The sequence below is a fragment of the Pteropus alecto genome, unplaced genomic scaffold (assembly GCF_000325575.1).
Source record: "Pteropus alecto unplaced genomic scaffold, ASM32557v1 scaffold104, whole genome shotgun sequence".
Lineage (NCBI taxonomy): Eukaryota > Metazoa > Chordata > Mammalia > Chiroptera > Pteropodidae > Pteropus > Pteropus alecto.
Genome location: NW_006436664.1, coordinates 5060303 through 5069135, shown reverse-complemented (window position 1 = coordinate 5069135; position 8833 = coordinate 5060303). Strand labels below are relative to the sequence as shown.

Genomic DNA, 8833 nt, shown 5'->3' with positions numbered 1-8833 from the left:
GTACTTAGATAGTCATCGCATCATTGTTTTGAATTGAAAAAATGAAAATAATGTAAATTTTGAATAATAGTGATTTGTATGGATTTTGATATATCTATACAATAGCTGGCATATTAGGTAGGTATTTTGTAAAAACGTAAATGTGTGTGTGCCTGTGCATGTGTAAATATGTGTGTGTGTGTGTGTGTGTGTGTGTATACATGCAAATATATATACATAATTAATGCTTAAAAACTTAAAAATCTAGATGGAAGTTAGTCAAGGTAGTAGCAGGTAGATGGTACACTCAACTTGAGCAATTTGAGTATGGTTTGACATAGGAATTATTTACAAGGTTTAGGCAGGATATAGAGAAACAAAAAGGAGTAGTACAGAACCTAGAGCTGGTACGGATGTGGAGGATAGAATGTGCTTACCACCTCTAGGCCCATCTGAAAAGAACAAAGAAAGGGGCTTGTAGGCAGGGAGAGCAATGTGGAGATGGCTTTTTCATAGGATTTGTAACTTTTTCTAAAGGGATGCAGCCTTCTCAAAGCAGCATTATATTGTGGTTGCTGGGAAATGAATATCTTGGCCTCTCTTTCCTTTATCTCCCTACTCTCTTAATGGTGTTCTTCATTCACTGAACTTAAGCAGAAGTCAGACTGCAAAGGGGTTCTTTGACGTAGTCCATATAAATCAGTCTCTAAAGGCACAGAACAGGCTAGGCAGGATTGAGAGTGAATCTATAGGGGCTAACAGGAAATATCTAGCTCAACATATGTACACCGACATATTAATAGATGTTATCCTCAGAAGTGGGATATAGGAGTCTATGGCCATGCTACCTTGAACAAGCCCGATCCCTTCTGATCTTGGAAGCTAAGCAAGGTCGGCCCGGGTTAGTACTTAGATGGGAAACCACTTAGGAAGACCAGGTACTGTAGGCGCTAAAAATAGAAATAAATAAGGGATTGTAAACTGACAAGGTCCTTGCAATCTGTGAGGTTAACCAAGGGTTGCCTTGCCTAAAAAACAAACAAACAAACAAATAAATAAATAATAAAAAAGAAGTGGGATATAGGTCCATGTATTTGTCTTTTTCTTCTAATTTTTAAATATTAACACACATGACTTGTGTAATTTTTTTTAAAGTTTAAAAGGTTTTTTCATGTAAGTAGCTTACCTAAAATTGTCTGAAAATTATGAACTCACTTTGCCAAAATTCACTTGTTTGATGCCTACACAGCTGAATACCCTCTCTTAATTCTTATCCCTTATTTACTTAAAAATATCCTCAAGTTTTTTTTAGTTAGAAAACAAGCAGTTTACCTAATATCTAATCAATGTTAGCTTTTGTGGATGAGGTGGGGAATTGGCTTTATCTGGGAATACTTATTGCCTCTTGATGAAATTCTTAAGGCCATTGTGACATTTAAAGCCATTATATATGAAAGCCCTCTGAAGAAGAAAGGAGGTTTAAAAGCCCAATATGATTCTGTAATCCTGATAAAGTGTAGAATTTAGTTGGATTGATAGATAGCATTATTAAAGCATTATTCTTAAAACGAATATATAAGGCCAGATTAAAATAGCCTACTTTATGTCCTTCAGGTATATATATGGAAATATTTATGTGACTCATTAATGAACACTATTCCCCCATGGAGCAGCTTTAATGTATATTTCTTTTTCTTTCTTTCTTTTGAGGTCTTAGGGATTTTGATAATAATTCTACAAATGTTGTTGATATTGCCTACAGTTAATTAAGAAAAGGGCAATGCTTGTTTAAAGATCTATCTTCAATAGAAAGTATTTTGTATAAATAATCCAACTATGCATTGTTAAACTTTCTCTTGTCCTTTTTCTCAGCTATTGTTTTTCTCTATAATGGTACAAAAAATTTTTTTAAATTTGCATTTTCTATTAGTGTCTTTTCTGGGGTAAAGATAGGAATATATGTATGGCCTGTAAAGATGTTATCTATCAGTGATAAAAAGAACATCTTAAAGGCAGCCAGAGAAGAAAGAAGACATTGTATTAGTTTTCTATAGCTGCTGTAACAAATTACCCCAAACTTTAGAGGCTTAAAACAACATAAATTCACTATCTTATAGTTTTACAGATCAGAAGTCTGACATGTGTCTTACTTGGCTAAAATCAAGGTGTCAGCAGGACTGCATTCTTCTGGAAGTTCTAGGGGAAAAAAAAATTGTCTCTTTATCTTTTCTAGCTTTTAGAGGTCACCCATATTCCTTGGCTTATGGTCCCTTCCTCCATCTTCAAAACCAGCACATAAGCATCTCTCTGACCCTACTTCCACTTTGAAAGACCCTTGTGATTATTTTGGATCCAACCAGACAATACAGGATAACCTCACTATTTTAAGGTCGATTAACAACCTTAATTCTACCTTAATTACCTTTTGCCATGTAACCTAACATATTTATGGGTTCAGGGAATTAGGGTATGTACATCTTTGGCGGCCATTATTTTGCCTAGCAGAGTCCATCTTCTACCCTAAGTATACCTATACATGTCCCATATGTAAAATATATTTACCCCATCTCAGAATCTCCAATTATAGGATCAACACAAAGTAAAAAAATCTCATCTAAACCTCATTAGCTTAAAAATTGCAAATGTCATCATCTAAATCAGGTATGGGTGATTTTTCTTCCTACAATATATGTGTTACATACAGAAGAATAAAGATAATGACAATAGATTGCTCACGTGAAACAATACAAGTGAGAAAACAGTGGAGCAACCTCTTTCAAGTAGTGAAGGAAAAAACTGTCAATCTACAATTCAATACCTAGCAAAAATATATTTATTTTATTCAATCCAGAAGAAGGCAGAAAAAGAGGAAAATTGAAAAAGAATGTATGAGACATATAGAAAAAAATATAGTAATATGATAAACTTTAAACTGACCATACTAATGATGGTATTAAATGTAAATGGCCTGAACACTGTAATAAGGCATAGATTATCAGACTGGATAAAAAAGCAAAACTCAATTATATGCTGCTTATGAGAAACACACTTTCAAATAAAAACACAAATAGGTAAAAAATAATAAATGGAAAAGGACATTTTCATGCTAATACTAATCATATAAAAACTAGAGTGGTTGTTAATAGCAAACAAAGTAGATTTCAGAACAACAACTCTTAGTAGGAATGAAGAATGTGATTTTATAATGATAAGAGAGTCAATTCATCAAGAGGACATAACAATCCAAAACATTTATGTACCTAACAGAAATTCAAAACACAAACAGAATATTGAGGCGTAAAGTCAGAGGTTTTAAAAACTTTCTCTTAAGGATTGATAGAAAAACTAGACAGAAAATGAGCAAGGATATAAATGACTTGAACAATATTATTAACAAACTTAACCTAATTCATATCTTTAGAAAACTCCATCCAACAGCAGAATGCACATTCTTTTCACATGCACACAGACCATTTACCAAGATAGACCATATCTTGGGGGCACAGAACATGTCTCAATAAGTTTAAAGGTATTCATGTCATAAAAAATGTATCTTCTTACTGTGGAGTTAAATTAGAAATCAATAACCAGAAGATCTCCGGGAAATTCCTAAATATTTGGAAACAAAAAATCTACATTTCTAAAGTCTAAATAACCCATGGGATAAAGAAAAAATCAAGAGAAAAATTAAAAAAAAATTTTGAACTGAATTAAAATAAAAACACAACACGTTAAAACTTGTAGGATATTGCTGCAAAAAGCAGTACTTAGTGGGACATTTATAGAACTAAGTGCTTATTTTATTAGAAAACAAGAAAATCTCAAATAAATGACCTTAGCTTCCACCTTAGAAAACTAGAAAAAGAAAAGCAAAAGAAAATAAATAATAAAGAGATTAGAAATCAATTAAAAAGAAAACAAAAACAGTAGAGAAAAATCATTAAACTCAAAATCTGTTTCTTTGAAGAGATCAATTAAAGTGATAAACTGCTAGCCAGAGTGATCAAGAAAAAAGAGACAAGACACAAATACCAATAATAGGAATGAGAGAGGAAATCACAATAAAGCTTACAACTATTGGAAGATAATAAATAATTATGAACAACTTTATACAAATAAATTTAACAACTTAGATAAAATTGAAAAATTCCTTGAAAATGCAAATTACTAAAGTTCACTCAAGAAAGACAGATTACCTAAATAGTCCCACATCTATTAAAGAATTTGACTGTCTATTCAAGGTAGTTAAAAACGTTTTCATGAAGAAAATTTCATATTGAAGCCAGGTGGCTTCAATATGAACACTACATGAACGCTTCCAGAAAACTGAAGAGGAAAAAATACTTCTTAATTCATACTATGAGACCAGATTACTGTGAAACTAATAAGAAAACTATAGACTCATATCTCTCATGAACATATTTGCGAAAGTTCTAAACAAGATTTTAGCAAATAAAATTTAACTATATATAAAAAGATTACATTGTGACCAATGGAATTTATCTCAGAGGCATAAGATTGGTTGAACATTTCAAAATCAATCAATAAAAATCAGCATATTAGCAAAAAGAAAAAGAAAAAAAGAAAAACCATATGACCATCTCATTAGATTCATAAACAATATTGGACAAAATCTAATGTCTATTCCTAATAAAAACTCTTAGCAAACTATAAATAGAAAGGAACTTCCTCAACTTGATAAAGAGCATCTGTGAAAAATCTAGAGCCTACATCATATTTAATAGACTCAATGCACTGTCTTTAAGATCAGGAACAAAGCAAGGATGTCTATTACCATTTTGATTCAATATTGTATTGAAGATACTAACTAGTGCAATCAGGCAAGAGAAAGAAATAAAAGGCATCCAAATTAGAAGGGAAGAACTAAAACTTTTTTTTAAGTAGATGACATGATTGTTTATGTAGAAATTCTGATGGATTTTACAAAAATGATACTAAATGTGAATTTACCAATGTTGCAGAATGTAATGTATTCAATTTTACTATGCTATATCATATGTATTGTATTATATATTATAATCAGTTGTATTTCTATTAACTAGTAATGAATAATTAGAAACTGAAATAAATAATACTATTCATACAGCATCAAAAATATAAAATACTTAGGGATGAATCTGACTAAAGATGTGCAACACCTCTGGAATCTGCAAAGTGTTACTAAGAGAAATTAAACACCTAGGTGGGTAGAGAGATGCACTATGTTATGGATAGGAAGATTCAATATTGTTAGGATGTCAGGTGTCCCCAAACTGATCTGCAGATCCAATGTAATTGCAATAAAAATCTCAGCATATCTGTTTATAGAAATTAACAAGTTGATCTTAAAATTCATATGGAAATGCAAAGAATATAGACTAGCAAAAACAATTTTCAAAAACAAACAAAGTTCATGGGCTAATACAACCCTTGTTCAATGTTTATTATAAAGCAGTAGTAATCAAGACTGTGGCCTTGGGGTAAACAGATCAATATAATAGATAAATAGATCAAGGTAACAGAGTTGAGAGTACAGAAATATACCCACACTATTCAGTGGAGAAAAAAATATTTTTAACAAATAGTTCCGGAATAATTGGATATCTATATTCAGAAAATGAACTTTGATCAATACCTTATACTATGTATAAAAATTAACTAAAGATGGCTTATAGATATGTAAAACCTTAAATTATAAAATTGCTAGAAGAAAATAAAATTTTTTTGATCATGGGTTAGGCAAATATTTCTCACATATGACAACAAAAGCACAATCTACAAAAGAAAAACGTGATAAATTTGACTGCATTAAAATGAAGAACTTCTGCTCTTTGAAAGACATTGTAAAAGAAGAAAAAGACAAGCCACAGATTGAGAGAAAATATCTGCAAAGCATACATCAGGATGAAGGATCCAATTTAAAAAATTTGAACAGGAACATCACCAAAAATATATACAGATAGCAAATAAACACATGAAAAGAGCTCAACTACATTATTCGTTAAGAAAATAAATGCAAATTAAAACTGCAATGAATCCTACCATACACTTTTCGAATGGGTAAAATGAAAAAGACCTACTGTATCAAGTATGGTGAAGATGTGGAGAAACCAGAATTCATGTGAAATAGGAATGTAAATAAGTACAACAAATTTGAAAAACATTTTGGCTGTTTCTGAAAGTGTTAAACATACTCTTAACATATGACCCAGTCATTTTGTTCCTCGATGTTTACCCAAGAGAAACAGAAGCTTATGTTTATACATAGACTTGTACATGGATGTTCTTAGCAGCTTTATTTATAATAGCCCAAACTAGAAATAACTTAGATATCCATCAAGAAGTGAATACATAAAAAAATATGTTATATTTATGCAGTGGAATACTACTTAGAAATCAGAAGGAATGATACATACAACCATACAAATGAATCTTAAAATAATAATGCTGAGTGAAAGAAGCAAAACACAAATAGTACCACTTTTATAAAATTCTAGAAAATGCAAACTAATCTAAAGTGACAGAATGCAGATCTGTGGTTGTCTAGGGATGGGGGAGGTAGGGCTAGGGAGGGACAGGAGAAAGGAATACCTATGGGAATGAGGAAAGACTGTGGAGGTGACTGCACAGCTTTATACAGGTTAAAATTTGCCAAATTGTGTATTTACATACAATCAGTTATTGTGCTGTGTGTTAATCATACCTCAAAAAGATTTTGTTTTAAAGATACTATATTCATTCTTTATTGTTTAACTAATAATAAGTTGTAATTGTGATGAAAGTCCTTTGAATATGTTTTTGAGCTAATTTTTATATGTAAAATGTTTGTTAGGGAGGCACGAAAGTTCATGAAACCACTTTTTAAAGCGATTCTCTTTAAGTGATGTGCTGCGGTGTTACCATGCACTTACTTTTTGGTTATTATCTATGGAGTGTTAGCCGACCATTCTAGAGCACAACAAATTTCGAAATCTTTTTTCTTTCAATGTTATATAAATAATAGTGATAAACACTTTCCAGTGTTCACTTTGACAGAATGTGAGGACACTTGAAATTGGCTCGTTATCTTCTGACTTGTCCTTTCACATCTTCAGCAGGCAGTGTGCATGTCACAGAATTCTAAAAAGCAAACGCATTGAGGTGGTATCTGGCTGGTTGAATTCCTGGGAATTCCATGAAGTTTTCACACATACACAAAGGGGGCTTTTAGAAAGAAATTATAGATTTGTTTTCTGAGAAATAATTAACTGGATTTTTTTCTTTGATGCAAATAACATGGCATTTTTTGAAGCTCAGATGCAAAACATACTTCTGCACAGTAAGTGTTCTGGAGCCCTGGAAATTCTGGATAGCAGAGATTCTTCATAATATTTTTATCTTTAAGGGTCGTTGAAAATTTGGGAGGCTTTCCCCCCTGGTTTCTATTCTCAAGGTTAAATATTAGTTCAGAGATTGAGTTTTCACTTAAAGACTATTCCACAACTTTCTTAACTGGTGTGTTTTAATCCTAAAGGTGTGAAATCAACCTCTTTACAATGTGTTTTGCATCCATTCTCAACTGATTTCCCTCAATTGCCAGTTCCTTCTAATTTTAGCTAAACTATATGGTAGCTGACATAGAATCTAAAATAATTGTATTGGTCACTTTTGTTGCATTTCAAAAAATATAGGCATTAAGAAGGTCTCTAATAGTAAAACAGGAAAATGGATACATGGATGTAAATGGACATTACCTTTCTGTTTCTCTCTCTTTAGTCAATCATATATATTTATGGCTTATCATGAGCACATGCAGTTAGAGCCAATTGAGGCAGATGGTTTGTCACTTTCTAAGATAGTTATTAAATGTCTTTCAGCCTTGACTGCAATGACTTTGGCTCAACTGACATCTTTACATTTGTTTGATTTTCAAATTATTTATATAAGTGAAGATCTTGCACAATATATACAGATATATATACAGATATATATTAAATTATCTTACTCTTTAAAAACAATTGCCATTCTAAATATGTTTTTAAATAATTGTTTTGATAGTAAACTATAAAAAATGCAACATAAGTTTTATCGATTATATGTTGTACATTATTTTTCAAGTCACAAATTATATATAAACCTTATTGATGTTACTATAAATTAATTACTAGTTTTTATGTGTGAGTTGTGGCATAGGACTCAATGCTTGGTAATCTAATATTTTATAGATTTTGTTTTATTTTTGCTCTTGGCTAGAATGATCCAGATATTTGAAATATTTGTGGCTCTTTTAAAGGTCAAAACATTAAAAAATATTTACTTTGAGTACTATCAGAGTACAGTTCTACAGATAAGAAAATAAAGAACCAAACTGATCATTATCTAAAGTTTAAATTATATCTAAGACATATTTGTATCTCCTAAACATTTTCGAATCTTTGTCTGGGATCTTATAACTTTTCACCTGGACTCTTGAAATATCCTTTCATTTAATTCCTGTTGTGCTCAGACTGTAGGGTGGCTCAAATTATTCCTAACCTCTGTTAGTCAAGCGCTGTATAATCCCCTCCCCTTGAAAACCAATTGATAATCAAGATTATCCTGTTTGGGCCTGACTTAATCAGCTGAAAGCCCTAAAAGAGGTCTAGGCCCTCCCTGAAGTGAAAGACTCTCCCTTGTTGACTTTGAATAAATAAACTGTCACAAAGTGGCCATGTTGGAGGAGCCCGTGTGGCAAAGAACTGTGAGTTACCTTTTAGGAGTTTAGGGTGGCCTCCAGCAAGAAACTAAAACCCTCAGTCTTACAGCTGCAAGAAAGTGAATTCTGCCAACAATATGAGGGAGCTTGGAAGTGAATCTCTCCCCATTTGAGCCTCTG

General features: G+C 31.9%; 1 pseudogene; it reads left to right on the top strand.

The window, feature by feature from the left end:
• The first annotated feature begins 810 nt into the window (after positions 1-810).
• On the top strand, positions 811-929 carry LOC112481128 (annotated as a pseudogene).
• Positions 930-8833: the final 7904 nt, after the last annotated feature.